This window comes from Amblyraja radiata, chromosome 12, assembly GCF_010909765.2.
Source record: "Amblyraja radiata isolate CabotCenter1 chromosome 12, sAmbRad1.1.pri, whole genome shotgun sequence".
Classification (NCBI taxonomy): Eukaryota; Metazoa; Chordata; class Chondrichthyes; order Rajiformes; family Rajidae; genus Amblyraja; species Amblyraja radiata.
In genome coordinates this window covers 43,086,142-43,104,158 of record NC_045967.1, presented here as the reverse complement: position 1 = coordinate 43,104,158, position 18,017 = coordinate 43,086,142, and the positions used below count along the sequence as shown (strand labels likewise).

Sequence of the window (18,017 nt, the reverse complement as noted above, 5' to 3'; positions counted from 1 at the left end):
GAGATCATGAAAGGCATGGATAAGCTGACACGCAGATATATGGATAGGAAGGGTTTACCAGGATATGAGCCAAATTATTTTTTATCATTTAAAAATAAATTGGATAGTTATATGGACGGGAAAGGAATGGAGGGTTATGGTCTGAGCGCAGGTATATGGGACTAGGGGAGAATACGTGTTCGGCACGGACTAGAAGGGTCGAGATGGCCTGTTTCCGTGCTGTAATTGTTATATGGTTATAAGGCAATTGGGATTAGTCCCATATGCAATTTGTTTGGCATAGACAAGAAGGGCTGAAGGGCCATATTCCACATTGTGCAGCTCTATGACTTTGTTATGGCAAGTAGGACCTATTTCTGTTCTCTATAACTCCATGACTTTATATCACATCATTGGATTCCCTGTACAGATATCTCTGCATGCTAATTAAGTGAAGCTTAATTTTTTTTTCCAAGTTACTCATAAGCTATTGACTTTCCTCCTGCTGGGCTTGTATTGTTATTCATTCCATCAATTAATTCAATTTTCTTAATTCATAAATGTGAGTAACTCTAGTCTCAACTTACTTTGTTTCTGGTTGCACATATTGAATTGATATTCAAAAATAGAAAGTACTGTTTTACTCATTCCAGGGCTGTGCCATGTTTTGTAAGTTCCATCAAAAGGGGTGTTAAAGTGAGGCATGCATTCAGCGTTGCTGTGCTTCTCAGAGATATTAATTTGCAACCATCATGTATATAAAAGTGTCTCGACCCGAAACATCACCCATTCCTTCTCTCCAGAGATGCTGCCTGTCCCCCTGAGATACTCCAGCATTTTTGTGTCTAGCTTCGGTTTAAACCAGCATCTGCAGTTCCTTCCTACATAGAACCTGCAACGCTGATTAGTTTAGTTTAATTTAGAGATACTCTAAACAAAACATATGCTAATTAGTTTCGTTTCGATTAATTACTGCACTCAATGTATCTGTGCAAGGAAAAGCTTCTCTATTTTCACAGTTCAGACAAAATAGGGTAACTCCTTTGGTGTAATACATTAAACAATTCCTTCTTACTCTTTGTCATCAAAGAAAATTAATTTGCATTTATATACTCACTGTGCTGTTATGAAGAAATCAAACTGCAGATGTGCGGCTTTCTCTTTTGATCTAAGCTGCAATCTAATGTGCTGCTGCTTTGTTGAAATTTGCTCCAGTAAACTTTTCTTCTGCCTGTAGCCTATATAGCATTGGGGACATGTCTTATGTTGAAAGCAGTCTCCACAAATCTTGCTCCCTCCCCCTCCTCCTCCTCTCCATCACACACCTTGGGTGGGGCACCTTTGCATACAGATATTTTGCAGTTCCAGTTTTACCAGGATTGAGACGGGTAATACATGAACGTTGAAATGGTGTTACGCACATCATGTTTGCACTTGAGCAAACCGGGCACATGTTTGCCAGTTTGTCATACATCAAAGCCAGTAGTTTAAATTATTTCAACATAGTTTTTCACATGAAAACCCCAGAAGCTCTTAGGTTGTGCAATATTATTATGGGAATGAGGAAGACAGATTATTCATACAAAATGTTACAAAAACTGGTTTAAGCATTAGTTGAGTGTTTTTTGGCCGTGTCTGGTTGAATTATACATATTACACAGACCACAGCTTCGATCCCTCAGCTCTATAGAGTTATCTGATGTATGTTATGGGGATTTTAGGGAAACTTCATTTCGCTTAAATGGGGTGTCGGGGGTGGTTTGAAGATTTATTGAAGATGGTATTGCCTAGCATTTTATAGCACGAATGACACTAGCCTCTTCTCAGCCCATGCCCGAATGGTATATCTATCTTGCATAAGTTTTATTTGTTGTGGAGTTGCAAATGGATGGAAAATCATGCAATCTTAAGTAACCATCTCCTTATCCGATTTATCATTGCAGGATGATTATTGATGAAGCAGCTGAAAACAACTAGGATACTGTCCTGAAGAACTCCTGTACCGATGTTTTGGGGCTGCTTGGAAACAGGCCTTTCGGCCCAATTTGCTCACACCGATCAACACTAAACCCACCTACCTGCGTCCGTCCCATATCCCTCTAAACCTGTATTAATCATGTACCTGTCTAAATGTTTCTTAAACATTGCCATAGTAACTGCCTCAACTCCCTCTTCTGCCAGCTCATTCCATATACCCACCTCTCTGTGTAAAAAAGTTGCCCCTCAGGTTCCTGGTAAATCTTTCCTTAAACTCTGTGCTTTTGAGACACATATAATCATAGAACCTTTGGCCACAAGGGTGTCTGAAGAAGGGTCTCGACCTGAAACGTCGCCTATTTCCTTCGCTCCTTAGATACTGCCTCACCCGCTGAGTTTTTCCAGCATTTCTGTCTACCTTTGGCCACAAAGTCTGTGCCAACCATCAAGCACCTTCCAGCACTGATGTTAATTTATTTTTCCCCTCATCCTATCTCCCCCCCCCCCCCCCCCCTCAAAGATCTACTATCTAGTTTGCACATCAGAGATATAATTTTAGATTGAAAACAAGCTATTTGCAGTTCTGGTTCTTTAATTGTAAATAGGCTGTTGGGAGAGAAGAAAGTTAAGCAGGAACACAGATACACAGCATGGAAACAGGCCCTTCGGCCCAGCCCGACCAGCGACCCCCGCACATTAACACGACCCCCACAACAACACTCTAGGTGACAAGTTACACGTGCACCGTCAATTTACCTACAAACCTGTACGTCCCTTGTAGTGTGGGAGAAAACCCCATGCGGTCACGGGGAAGGGGCGAAGGTACAAACTCCCGCAGACCAGCGCCCGTAGTCGGGATCGAACCCGCGTCTCCAGCGCAAGTAAGCGGGTAAAGGCAGCAACTCCACCGCTGCGCCGCCCTAATCCTCACTGGTGAACACTATAATCCATGTCGAAAACATCACAGACGCTGGGTTACAAAAGGAGACACGAAGTGCTGCAGTAACTCGATGGGTCAGGCAGCACCACTGGAGTTCGGTGGCGTTACTTACAGGCCGATGGATGGTCGGGGCCCTTCGCTTACACTTGTTTCATGTACTTGGTAACATTGGACGCATCCTCAACAATTCACTAATACTTGAGCAGTTTTTAATAAAGCTGCAAATATTCAGGTGGCAAATACGGAAGAGCGTCGATAACAGTAAATTATTTTTATATAGAAAAAAAAAGAGGCACAAAGTGCTGGAATAATTCAGCGGGTCTGTCTGGCAGCTTCTGTGGAGACGGTGGATAGATGCCTTGTCAGGTAAGGACTGTTCTTACTTCAAATCCAGTAGATTCTTTGCTTCAGACTGATTGGAGGGGAGGGGTGGAAAGGAGGGGAGGGGTGGAAAGGAGGGGAGGGGTGGAAAGGAGGGAGGGAGGGGTGGAAAGGAGGGGAGGGGTGGAAAGGAGGGGAGGGGTGGAAAGGAGGGGAGGGGTGGAAAGGAGGGGAGGGGTGGAAAGGAGGGGAGGGGTGGAAAGGAGGGGAGGGGTGGAAAGGAGGGGAGGGGTGGAAAGGAGGGGAGGACAAAGCCAGTCTCATTATAGTTGGATACAGGTGAGGGGCTGGGGGTTGATACAATACAATACAATACAATTCAATTTATTGTCATTTGGACCCCTTGAGGTCCAAACGAAATGTCGTTTCTGCAGCCATACATTACAAAACAAAAAGACCCGAGACACAACACAGTTTACACAAACATCCATCACATCAATGTGATGGAAGGCAAAAAAAACGTATCTCTCCACTGCACTCTCCCCCCCGATGTCAGAGTCAGAGTCAAAGTCAAAGCCCCCGGCTGGCGATGGCGATTGTCCCGCGGCCATTAAAGCCACGCCGGGTGATGCAAGGTCGCGCACTGGGTCTTGGTGTTAGAGCCCCCGGCGTGCGTTCGCAGAGTCCCGCGGCCATTCCAAGCCGCGCGGGGCGATGGTGTAAGGCCCCGCTCAGGTAATCTTCAACCCCGCAACTCGGGCGGGAGAAGTCGCCGTTGCGGAAGCCCCGTAAAGCGGTCACCCAGCAGGGACCCGCGGGCTCCCGGTGCCGCCGTCCGCCAAACCCGCAGTCGCAGCCTCCGAATCTCCGGAGGTCGGGTGGCAGCAATGCTCAACCACAGCTCCACCCGCTCCGGACTCGGCCAGCCCCGTGACGGTGAGTAGTCGGCAGCTCCGCAGCTGGAACCCCAGGTCGTTCCTGTTGGAGGCCGCTCCACGTTGCAGCCCCAACGACAACGGAGACCCGACAAAGAAAAGGTCGGGTCTCCCGTGCAGGGGAAAGATTTTAAAGTTACCCCTTCCCCCCCACACCACCCCCACCCCCCCACACACATACCCCAACAGAAAAAATAACAAAAACTACATAAAAACGAGACAAAAAATAATAAAACACAGACGGACTGCAGAGGCCGCTGCTGACGAGAGTCGCGCCGCCCACCAGAAGGCAGATGATTGGACATAGGCCAGAGATGAAAAGCCAGAAGGGGTGACACAAAAGGACTGAAGACAATAGAGCATGTCATTATACATTGTGAGAGGTATGAGGAAGAAAGAAGACAAATGAGTGAACGATTCAGAAAAGAAAAAGTACAATTTGATTTAATAGATATTTTACAAAAGAATTCACATAAGTGCTATCAAATCCTATTGCTTTTTCTCAGGGTAACCAATTTGTTCGGAAAGATATAGGTTATTAGTATATAAGTTATAATGTTATTTGATCCACACTCCATACCAGTTGGTGGCGGTAATGCACTAAAAAGTTGTTTGCCAACTGCCAAAAAAAACTACATAGAAGAAGAAGAAGTAGAAGAAGACAAAAGGACTGAATAGTTGCAAATTGTGAGGGTAGAGAAAGGAATGTAGATGGAGGGGAAGGGAGAGAATTAGGTTCACAGTGGAGAGAGGGTAGGAAAAGAAGTGGGGAGGGTGGTTGGTTATCTATCATTGGAGGATTTAATGTTCATAATATTGGTATGTAATGTACTCAAGTTGAATATGAGGTGCTATTCCTCCACTGTATATGGGCGGCACCGTGGCGCAGCGGTAGAGTTGCTGCCTTACAGCGCCAGAGACCCAGGTTCGATCCTGACTATTATCCTGTCTGTATGGAGTTTGTAGTTCTACCGGTGACCTGCGTGGGCTTTCTCCAGAGGGTCCCGATTCCTCCTACACTCCAAAGATGTACAGGTTTGTAGGTTAATTGGCTTGGTATAATTGTAACTTGTTCCTAGTGTGAAGGATAGTGTTAATGTACAGGGATCGCTTGTCGGCGCGGACCCAGTGGGCTGAAGGGCCTTCCGTGCTGTATCTCTAAACTAAAAATGTGCCCAAGAACCACTTCTCTTTTCCAGTTGTCTGCCTGCCCCCTCCACCTCCCGCTGCCCCAGCCCCTGCCCCATAGTCAGAACAAGGGTCCCAACCTGAAACATTACCTATCCATGTTCTCCATGAAGGCAAGCATACCATACACCTTCTTTATCACCCTATCTACTTGTGCTGCTACATTCAGTGAGCAATGAATTTGGACTCCATGATCCTTCTGCTATCAATGCTTTTAAGGGCATGCTATTAACTGTATACTTTTCCTTTGCATTCAAACTCCCAAAGTGCAACACCTCACAATTGCTTGGGTTAAACTCCACCTGTCATTTCTTTGCCCATTTCTGCAGATGACTCTATCTTCTGACAACTTCAAGTTCAAGTTCAAGGGAGTTTATTGTCATGTGTCCCAGTATAGGACAATGAAATTCTTGCTTTGCTTCAGCACACAGAACATAGTAGGCATTTACTACAAAACAGATAAGTGTGTCCATATACCATGATATAAATATATACACACATGAATAAATAAACTGATAAAGTGCAAATAACAGAAAATGGTTATTAATAATCAGAGTTTTGTCCGAGCCAGGTTTAATAGCCTGATGGCTGTGGGGAAGTAGCTATTCCTGAACCTGGTTGTTGCAGTCTTCAGGCTCCTGTACCTTCTACTTGAAGGTAGCAGGGAGATGAGTGTGTGGCCAGGATGGTGTGAGTCTTTGATGATACTGCCAGCCTTTTTGAGGCAGCGACTGCGATAAATCCCCTCGATGGAAGGAAGGTCAGAGCCGATGATGGACTGGGCAGTGTTTACTACTTTTTGTAGTCTTTTCCTCTCCATGGAGCTCAAATTGCCGAACCAAGCCACGATGCAACCGGTCAGCATGCTCTCTACTGTGCACCTGTAGAAGTTAGAGAGTCTTCCTTGACAAACCGACTCTCCGTAATCTTCTCGGGAAGTAGAGGCGCTGATGAGCTTTCTTGATAATTGCATCAGTGTACTCGGACCAGGAAAGATCTTCAGAGATGTGCACGCCCAGGAATTTGAAGCTCTTGACTTTCCTCACTGTCTGCAACCCCTCCAATTTTGGTGTTGTTAGCAAACTTACTCACCAACGTATCTACGTTTGCATCCAAAGTAGACAAAAAATGTTGGAGAAACTCAGCGGGTGAGGCAGCATCTATGGAGAAAAGGAGTAGGCGACGTTTCGGGTCGAGGTCTAAAGAAGGGTCTTGACCTGAAACGTCACCAACTGCTTTTCTCCATAGATGCTGCCTCGCCCGCTGAGTTTCTCCAGCATTTTTTGTCTACTTTCGATTTTTGTCTCCGTTTCCAGCATCTGCAGTTCCTTCTTTTACATTTATATCCAGGTAATTTATATATATATCAAACAGCAGAGGTCCCAGCACAGATCTCTGTGGAATTCCACTGGTCACAGTCCTCCAGCCAGAATATCTACTTTCTAGTACAAACCTCTGTCTTATATGAATAAGCCAGTTCTGAATCCATACGACCAAGTATATCTTAATCTTCTGGGTCAGCCTACCATGAGGGACCTGATCAAAAACTTTACTAAAATCCATGTGTCCAACATCTATTGCCCTGCCTTCATCAATCTGCTTTGTCACCTCCCCAAAAAACTCAGTAACATTATACAATAACTGGATTTGCCCATCCGTGAGGAGGCTCTCTTTTCATTTAATTTTCCTTATTTACTCAAAATATGCTTTCCGTGTGGATTCCCTGCAAATGTTCAAAAGCTAAATGAGCAGTTTTACTGAGGATAGACACAAAATGCTGGAGTAACTCAGTGGGCCAGGCAGCATCTCTGGAGAGAAAGAATGGGTGACGTTTCGGATCGAGACCCTTCTTCAGAATTACTATGTTTTAGTGAGGAGGTTGATATTAGTACAGGTATATATAAAATGTCAAGAGTGTTTTATTGTCATATGTTCCAGATAGGACAATGAAATTCTTGTTTTTGCTGCAACACAACAGAATACGTAAACATAGTACATAACCGGAGAAGAAAAAAAAGTTCAGTGCGTGTGTGTATACACATGCACACATACTCAATAAATAACAAATATAGTGCATTAATAATAAAATTATAGTCTGTTGCAGTTCAGAGCTTATTTGTTGTCGTGTTTAATAGCCTGATGGCTGTAGGGAAGAAGCTGTTCCTGGACTTGGATGTTATAGTTTTCAGGCTCCTGTACCTTCTTCCCGATGGCAATGGTGAAATTAGTGTGTGGCCAGGATGGTGTGGGCCTTTGATGATGTTGGCTGCCTTTTTGAGGCAGCGACTTCGATAGAACCCATCGATGGTGGGGAGGTCAAAGCCGGTGATGGACTGGGCAGTGGTCACAACTTTTTGCAGTCTTTGATATACCACATGGCTAAATTGTGCGACTCGTCTTTACTTATCTTGGGAACCAAAATATTTTTTTCTCCATGGAATAGCATCACATATTATGTTTGAATCAGTTATTAATTGTTGTAAAATTAATTATTGTAAAAAATCACATCTTTGCAGGGATATGGGAAATCATAAATTAATAAACCAACATTGAATTTAAGATATTTACAAACAGATTGAAGATCAACATCAAAATCTGGGAAAATGGACCAAGTAAATAAAAGACATGCCAAATGGAAAAATATGGGCTACATCTGTTTCTGAAATTGCCACCACACCATTTGATGCAGACTATTGAGATAACAAGGAGTGGTGAGGCTGGATTTAAAAGGCATATACATGAGTGTTTTTGTAAACCTGAGGAAAGTGTATTATAGGATTTACTGGTGCCATTTTGCACATTTAAACTCATCACTTTGTCTTTTTTATGAGCATGCTGTGAGTATCTAGTCTGCACACTGACCAGAAATGTTCAAAATCGTCTCCTTCGTTATGTTCTTTATGTTTCCCATTTCATCTGCTCACAGTCTGCCAGTTCCTTAGCAATTCACAAATCTTTTGTTTAATAATCTCTCAATATTTCCGCTTGTTACTGAGATCTCCTTCCACTCCATTGTTACTTCCTGCTGATTATGATTTATCTACTTCTATGCTTTTCCTACAGTTTTGTTTAATTTTAACACAACCTCCTGTGTTTGTATTTGACACGATCATTCAATGGATATTTTTTTTACTCGTCTACTCAGGGGGAAAAAATTATCATGGGTAGAAAGGTATCAGAGTAAACGGAAAATATTTTCACGTACTGGATGCCAATAAAGGTACCTATTTGTCAAGCAAAAATCAAACTGCTGGAGGAATTTGGCAGGTGAGACATTCTCTATGGAGACAAAGAGATTATCGACCTTCGGGTCGAGATCCGGCAAAAGGACTGCATGCCTTTCACTTCACAGATGTTGTTCGACCTGCTGAGTTCCTCTAGCAGTTTGATTTTTGCTGCAGATTACAGCATCTATGGTCTCTTAAGCCTACATATTTTAACTGCATCTGCAGTAAGTTTATTTATGAGTTGATAGCCTTTGGGTTTGGCAAATGTCAAACAGAAACAAGAGCAGACAGATTTCTATGCTCTGAAGATAACATTGCTACATCTTTGATTCTTTTGTGGTTTTGCCTCACAAATCTGCCCTCAAGCTTACAGCTCACACTTTATCTCTTGATGGTTTTAAGACTACACCCAAATCCTGTCTTACCTTTCTAAGACGTTTGTGGCTTCCTTTTTATTCTTTGCATTTTTATTTTTAATTTCTAGCATTCAGCATTGATGGTTTTATTTTCACTTTGCCGCTGCTTCATACTTGGCCTGGAGTACTGTAATTCTCAATGTTTTAACCTTAGCCAGGTAAGCGATTGAAAATCCATTCGTGTCCAATGCTTTTGTGTTTGGGAAGAAATGAGCACTGGAATTTTCAAAATGTTCTCATGATTTCAGTGTGTGTGTGTGTGTTCTGCACTGTCATTAATTTATATCAAAACCTTCACCTCCACTCTCGTGCTTACTCCCATAGTAATTGACTCATCTTATCCAAGAGATATATCTCCACTCTAAAGATATTCAATTATTCAGAATCCACAGTCCCACATGTTTTAATAAGACCTCTCTTCTTTTTTTTTCCAACTCCAGTGAGTATGGTTGCAATCTGCTAAACAGTTTCTCACAGGGCAGATCTAATGAACCGTCTCAGAATTGTTTCCATTGCAAGTAAATCCCTAGTTAAATAAGAAGACTAAAGTTGCATGAGTACTTGAGATATAGTTTCATCATTGCACTACGGATTTGTAGTTGTTCCTGTTATGTTTATCCTATCCCCTGTTGTAATAAACCAGTTTCAAAGAAATGCACATACTGAAAATCTAAAATACAATGCCAGAAACATTCAGTGGATCAGGCAGCTTCTGTGCAAAAGTAATTGTTTCATGTGTCTCCTTATGCGCTGTACCTTGATGCTATTGTGCCATGTGCATGTATAAGGATACCCAGATTTCTCACCAATGCAATCTCTCTCTCTTTAAACAATATTCCATGATATCTATTCTTCCTACCATTAACCCAGATTACATTCCACCCAACAAATTGTTTGCCTAATCACCTAATATATGGATATCACTTTGCAAATGCTTCATGCCCTCCCCACAGCCTGCCATTCCACCTATCTTTGTTCCATCTGCAAATCAATACAGTTGGCTGTCCACCTAAATTATGAGCATAGATTTTAACTATTGGAGGCCTCAGCACAGATCCATGTGACATCAGCTGTAGCTTGCTAGTCTGAATATTGCCATTTAACTGAATTGGTTTTCTGTTCTTAAGCCATTCTTCTATCTACTCAAACTTTACCTCCAATACCATGTGTTCATATCATGTGATTTAATTTAGCCCTTGTTGAAAATCTAAATACACCAAATTGACTGGTTCCCCTTTATTCATCTATTGGTTACATCTTCAACAAGCTCCAATGGTTTGATAAAACATGACATCGAGCCATGTTGACTCCTCTTCGTTGAATTACTATTTTCTAAAATCTCCTCCTCTGAAATCCTTGCCATAAAACATTAACTCTTTTTTTTCTCTCCATCGATGCTGCTTGAGCAACTGGGTATTTTTAGCAATCCCCATTTCATATTGGTTTCCAAGCATCTCCAGTTTGCTGCCATTTTATCTTTGGTGGAGCTGTTCAGTTTATTCTGACCCAATGTCTGCCAGCTTCCTAACTGCAAGAAGATTTGAGTATAGATGCAGGGAGGTTCTACTGCAGTGGTACAGGGTCTTGGTGAGACCACACCTGGAGTATTGCGTACAGTTTTGGTCTCCTAATCTGAGGAAGGACATTCTTGTACAGAGAAGGTTGACTGTACAGACTGATTCCTGGGATGTCAGGACTTTCATATGAAGAAAGACTGGATAGACTCGGCTTGTACTCGCTAGAATTTAGAAGATTGAGGGGGGATCTTATAGAAACTTACAAAATTCTTAAGGGGTTGGACAGGCTAGATGCAGGAAGATTGTTCCCGATGTTGGGGAAGTCCAGAACAAGGGGTCACAGTTTAAGGATAAAGGGGAAATCTTTTAGGACTGAGATGAGAAAAAAATGTTTTACACAGAGAGTGGTGAATCTCTGGAATTCTCTGCCACAGAATGTAGTTGAGGCCAGTTCATTGGTTATATTTAAGAGGGAGTTAGATGTGGCCCTTGTGGCTAAAGGGATCAGGGAATATGGAGAGAAAGCAGGTACAGGATACTGAGTTGGATGATCAGCCATGATCATATTGAATGGCGGTGAAGGGCCGAATGGCCTACTCCTGCACCTATTTTCTATGTTTCTTTGTAAGAGAAGGCTATCGAAGTATATAAAATCATGGACGACGTGGATAAGGTAGATGATCACACTCTTTTCCCCAGGAAGAGGAGTCCAGAATGTGGCCCCTTCGATTTAAACTGAGAGTGGAAAACATTTGAAGAGGATCTAAGGGTTAAGTTTTCACACAGTGGTGGTGGGTTTTTGAAACAAGCTTGAAGTGGTAGAGGTGGTAACAATTAAAATATTTAAAATGCATTTAGACAGGTACATAGATAGAGTATTGGTTAGTGGGATATGGGTCAATGCAGGCAAATAGGACCATCTCAGGTAGGCAACTTGATCGGCATGGACGAGTTGGGTTGTAAGCATGTTTCCTTGCTGTATAACTCTTTGACTAAATATTGCAATGTGCGCAGCTCAGCGGTTCCTGGAGGACCCTGACAAGTGTCCAATGATGCTCGTCATTCCCGCCCTCCAGCAAACATTGCACTACACTCGCCTCTACAGCTCAACTGGAAGATCCTGTTGTCACTCTATATGTGAGCTGATATTGTCAGCTTTAAAGACAGTCATCTACTCCCCGTTCCCGCACACATATTCCACAACTACTTTTACAACTTATGCTGTGCCTGATTGTAATTGAGATACCTTAATTGGTTCTATGTTCTAAATTCCAGTCAATACAAAACAAATACCACTTATCAGCAATTTAGATCAATCATATGCATCTATCACTGGTGTTTCTAAAGTATTTAAAGAAATGGATCATATTACACACTGGAATTTTTAAATTATATAAAGATGGGTTTTTTTCATTGCCCTGTGATATTTTTGTGACCATCTTATGCTAATCTTTGAACTATTCTCTTTTCTGCTCTATTTGCCTTATTATTATAATAAAAACACATTATTGAACCAGGCTCTATTGGGCAGGGTGAAATTATTCTAGAAGTTGAATTTTATTCCATGAAAGAATGACTTATAAGGTGAGCCCAGAATCTGCAATGGAATTTTCAGTTATGAGGAGAAACTAGGTCGGGTCTATTTTCCTTGGGGTGGAGGAGATGAGGAGGGACTTGATAGGGAAGGGAGCTGATAGCAAATTTATGAGGGGGGGAATGATAGGAGTAAGCTTTCCCCCATAGCAGATCTGTCTGTAGCCAGTGGACATAGGTTTAGGGTAAGGGGTAAGAGATTTACCATGTGGGAATCCGAGGATAGGTTTTTTTCCAGCCAGATGGTGGTTAGAATCCAGAACACTCTGCCGAAGACGGTGATACACTCATAACACTTTAAAAGTATATATGAGCAGTTGAATTGCCAAAGCCTAGGATATATGGTCATGGGATCGTAAATGGATCTTTCCTGGTCCGAGAACACTGATGCAATTATTAAGAAAGCACATCAGCGCCTCTACTTCCTGAGAAGATTACGGAGAGTCAGTTTGTCAAGGAGGACTCTCTCTAACTTCTACAGGTGCACAGTAGAGAGCATGCTGACCGGTTGCATCGTGGCTTGGTTCGGCAACCTGAGCGCCCTGGAGAGGAAAAGACTACAAAAAGTAGTAAACACTGCCCAGTCCATCATCGGCTCTGACCTCCCTTCCATCGAGGGGATTTATCGCAGTCGCTGCCTCAACAAGGCTGGCAGTATCATCAAAAACCCACACCATCCTGGCCACACACTCATCTCCCTGCTACCTTCAGGTAGAAGGTACAGGAGCCTGAAGACTGCAACAACCAGGTTCAGGAATAGCTACTTCCCCACAGCCATCAGGTTATTAAACCTGGCTCGGACAAAACTCTGAACATTAATAGCCCATTATCTGTTATTTGCACTTTTTCAGTTTATTTATTCATGTGTGTATATATTTATATAATGGTATATGGACACACTGATCTGTTCTGTAGTCATGCCTACTATGTTCTGTTGTGCTGAAGAAAAGCAAGAATTTCATTGTCATGTCAGGGACACATGACAATACACTCTCTTCAATCTTGAAATGGAATAGATATGTGATGGACATAACTTTTTTCGTTAGGCTCCATCAAGATCAAGGACAATTTGCTTCCATTTCAGTTCTCTTGAGTTCTGAAGTGGCTGATAAGTCCTCTGATTCTACTATAGATCCAGCAGGGATCACTAGTAGGGATCGGACGTTGGGTAGTTTGGGATGTGGTGCACTCCCTGTGCCCTCTGGGCTTCTGCATGCTCCTGATGGCAGGACCCTTGGTTCTCTATGGCTACATGTGTGGGTTGGTGGACTATGAACGTGCTGGGTTTGAGGTCTTGATCGTCAAACACTCCTTTCCTTAGACTGTGACTGTGGCCAAAGACCGAAGGTGTTGCTGAATTTCATAATTCATGTTTGCCTTCACTGAGATGGATAGTTTTAAATTACGGAGAATATGGAGGAAATCTGACTATTTTGGACTTCAATATTATATCTTGCATTAAATAATGTACCCTTTATCTTCACACCGTGGACGGCTTTTCACTGTTCATCGGTATACGAGGCACTCAACTAAACCAAAGTAAATTAAACTAAAGTAAACTAAACTCAACTAGTAATACATACAATCGCAGGTGAGATGCAGCATTGTGGCAAGTGCTAAGACGATGACACAACCTTCCTGACACCAGCTTGCATTGAGATTGAGTCTGCTGTGGACCTCGTGGACCTGTTCGTTAAGATATTTGCTTATTCTAAACCAAAATCCAAATGATCAGCTATTTTAATGCTGCATTTAATTTGTAGTCTGAATTGATACACTCATTAATGTAACATTTTTATTACGAGTAAAAATAAATTTCCATTTACTGGATTGTAAGTGTGAAGATTGAATATTCATTGCCAATATTGATGTATGGTACTACTTTAAGTTCTAGAGCATTGAAATATCATTCATTTTTGTATGAACAATATTAGAAGCTTATGGACCCTGATTCTCTATCCAACTGCTAGTATTAACCAAGGAGGGGTAATGTGAAATCTGAAGGTTCAGTCAATCAATGGGGAACATGGTATTCCCTACTGTGGAGAATTTTCAATAGGTCCTGGCCTCACACAATCCAGTTTATAACTCTCAAGTTGACATAAAAAATTGTCCTGCATGTAACATATATGTTTTTTTTTAGTTTAGAGATACAACGTGGAAACATGCCCTTCGGACCACAGTGTCCGCACCAACCAGCACACGGATCCCCGCACACTAACACTATCCTACACACACTAGGGACAATTTACATGTATACCAAGCCAATTAACCTACAAACCTGTACGTCTTTGGAGTATGGGAGGAAACCGAAGATCTCAGAGCAAACTCACGCAGGTCACGGGGAGAAAGTACAAACTCCATACAGACAGCACCCGTAGTCGGGATCGAACCCGTGTCTCTGGTGCTTCAAGGCAGTAGCTCCACCGTTATGCCACCGTGCCACCCTTTAAGATATTTTTTCCCTCTCTTCCCTTTGCCCCACTTGGGTTACCCAATTTTCCCTCCACCCACATCCATTCCTCTGTCTTCACAATTTGTTCCTTACACTTTTTGTCTTTTCTTTTTGGACCTTTGTTCAACCATCTGCCAATCAACTCCCCACCCCTTTCATCTGTATCCACCTATCACTCTCCAGGCTTTGTCCACCTCTCTTCCAGCTTTGTCAACACAGCTCCCCACACCACAATCGGTCTGAAGAAAGGACCTGAAATATTACCTATCCATGTTCTCCAGAGACCTTGACTCTGTGAGTTACTCCAGCACTAGGTGTCCTTTTTTACCAATACACATTAAATAGTGAGATGAAGCAGTGACTGAGCTAGTTAATATTGTGTTATATTTTACCAATTAAATGTCATGATATCACAGACAATGACAAATCCGTGAAGTGGTGGCAGTAATGGCTGTTGCTGCCAATCAGCTGTCGGATTTTCAACAACACAAGGAATGAAATTATTCCTCATGCCACAACTAATTATTTTCCTATCACCTTAAATCAGCATCATTTGACTTTCTGTCATTTGAAACAGTTTTTCCGTACATACTTCATCAAAATCATTTGCAATTTAGATTATCTCGATCAAATTTCCTCCATACGTTTGTTTAGTTTAGTTTAGAGATACAGCATGGAAGCAGGCTCTTCAACCCACCGATTCCTTGAGGGCCAGTGAGCACCCATACACCAGTTCTATCCTACACACTAGGGACAATTTACAGAAAGCAATGTGTCTACAAACTTTGGAATGTGGGAAGAAACCAGAGAAAACCTACATGGTCACAGGGAGAATGTACAGACTTCATACAGATAGCACCCGTAGTCAGGATCAAATCCGGGTCTCTGGCGCTGTAAGGCAGCAACTGTGGCACTTTGCCGCCTACACTTTTCTTTGAGGGGTTAAATTTAGTTCATCAGTCCCTGCATATGAACCAAAGCCCTGCATCCTTGTACCAGTGTTTTAATTTATTCTGCAGTCTCTTTGGGCTTTGACTTTCTTATGGTGCTCAGAATTCAATGTATTGCTCCTGCTGAGCTATGCTTTTATCAATGGGCCTATTGATAAAGCCAAGCATCCCAAACAGAATTCTTTTTCTTGGCTTCTCAACTTTTCTTGTCACCCTCAAAAGATTTGTGTATTAATCTTGTGCCAATTTTATATTAAGTGATACAACTAATGTCATTGCAGTCCCACGATATTGATTGAGTGACGTCTATTATTTGGCACTTCTGAAAACAACATGATAATAAATGACAACAGCCTAATGTTTCTGCTCCTTTATTAAAACAAATAACTCAGTTGTGTTAGTTTAACATGATCTGCAGTTAACAAATCTGTGCTGATTTCCATTCATGAGTACAAACCTTTCCAAGTGCCATCTAAATGTATTCTGGTTATAGTTTATCGAAGTAACTTGTTACGTGCACATCTAATTTAGCACGGAGCAACAATAAACGTATGTGATGGGAATATTCGTGTTATGAAGTTGCTGCTGCACTTTCCTCTCCTCAGTGGAATGCAGCTGCAGTCCTGCCTAATCAAAGCTTTTGCTTCACATATTGCCATGAACTCAACTTGAAAGTGCCACATATTAGGCACTCAAATTGCCATGAACTCTTGAAAGTGCCACACTTGCGAGTGCCGATGTGCACTGTAATCATTAATTATTTTCCTAATTTCCTAACCCTTAGAATTCCAGATCATGACCAAGTCTGCATGGATTTCTTCCACTGCTGCTGAATCTAGTTGTGTTGGTCAGTTGATTTGATTTGGGTTGCAAACACTGGAAAACTCATGCCTATATCTTAACGTCCAACTTTTCTACATTCTGCTCTGTAACAAGCTCATAAGTGCACAGTGCGATGTGATTCATCACAAGCAGTTCTATTGTGAAAATGATAATCAGATAAAATGATAAGCTTGTTCGGTGGGCAGCTGATCTATGACATTAGCATTACACTACAGTGGCAAGTTTAAATTGTATTCATTCTAATCCAAAGAGATCGCAACAGTTGACAGCATTTGTAATACCAACGAGCTGTTTACTAAAGACAACTGGATCTTTTTTATTTCCTATTGTGTGTTCTGCATTCATAGGAACTTGCACTGAAACATGCAAAGAACTTTCATTATCAGCGTACATAGTACATCTCTGGCACTAATAACTACCTGCGGTCTTCAAGGGCTATGAATCTGCCAGTTATCAGGATTTCATGTGAGGTTTATAGGAATCGAAACAGATATGAAAAGGTTGTTACAAATAATAACACAAGATTCAAATACGAAATATACATACCGTGGTAAAGAGGATTAGCTCGATAAATTCTTTCGGTCTCAAGGTTCACAGCTTGCCTGATTGCTCACAACTTTAACAAAACTTTAAAATCAGTTCTTAAGATCCGCCCTCCTTTCTTTTGTGCTTGGAATGGATTGAAGTTTGAAAATAATTTATGCACTTGTGAATCATTGCCAGGCTGACTGTGACATGTCTGCATTAACCGCTTCAATGCCCAAATCCTGAAACTGGCTGCTTCTGTGAAAAGATTAATGTAGGCAGTAACTCTCTTGATAAAAAGCTACCCAGAGCTTAAGGTGTAGATATCTGAAAGTAAGCATTTGTGGTGGATAAACTGATTCAATAAATTAATGAGATTGAAAACTAGTACTGGCACAGTGATTATTGATTGTGAGACTGTTGTTGGGTTAGGGAACTGGGCTTGATTGATAGCCAGATAGTAGGCAAGAATGGCTTCAATGCAAAGGCGTAACTTTTTGTTGAGTTTATTCTCCACAGAGCAGAGGCGAAGAAACAGAAATTTGATGGATGTCGTATTCATAGAGTTGTACAGCACAAAATGCCCTTCATCTCAACCTAGCCATGACAATATTTTTGCCCATCTACAACAATCCTATTTGTCTGTTTTAAAACTATATGCTTCTTTGCCTTGTTTATTTAAGGACCATTCAAATGTTTCTTAAACATGGTAATTTTATCCAATTGCTATTACCTCCTGTGGCAGTGAATTCCAGTGATCAACCATTCTGTATAGAAAAAAAAAAAGCCTTACCCTTAGATCCCCTTTAAACCTCCAACCTCTTACCCTAAACTGATATTATCATGTTTTTGACACTATTACCATGGAAATAAAATGACTACAGTATCTGTCTCTCATAATCTTATATCTTTGTATCAGGTCACCCTCTTGGAAAAATAAGTCTATCCAATAACGCATTATCCAGCTACATCCTGATGAATCTTCTCTGCATTTTGTCCAGCACAATTGTATTCATCCTTTAATGTGCACACACAATCCAAGTGTCTCGCTGTAGCCCAAGGCAAGCCTCTTGTCTATCAACTACCATCAACTTTTATGTCATCTGCAGATTTACTGCTCATATTTCCTACATTTGCATCCAAGTCATTAA

The 18,017-nt window shown here is 41.7% G+C and overlaps 1 protein-coding gene across 2 annotated transcripts in view; it reads right to left on the bottom strand.

Annotated features, from left to right (window-relative positions):
• The window catches only part of gdpd2 (glycerophosphodiester phosphodiesterase domain containing 2), a 78,074-nt gene extending 61,033 nt beyond the window's left edge, over window positions 1-17,041 (bottom strand). The window contains exons 1-2 of one of the 2 annotated variants that reach the window (XM_033030641.1): window positions 16,888-17,035; window positions 1,097-1,217 (exon numbers count right to left, since the gene is read on the bottom strand). The gene's annotated coding sequence lies outside the window, so the exon portion shown is untranslated. Of the gene's footprint in view, window positions 1-1,096; window positions 1,218-16,887 lie in introns of both variants that reach the window. The other variant, XM_033030642.1, reaches the window with a different exon arrangement.
• Window positions 17,042-18,017: the final 976 nt, after the last annotated feature.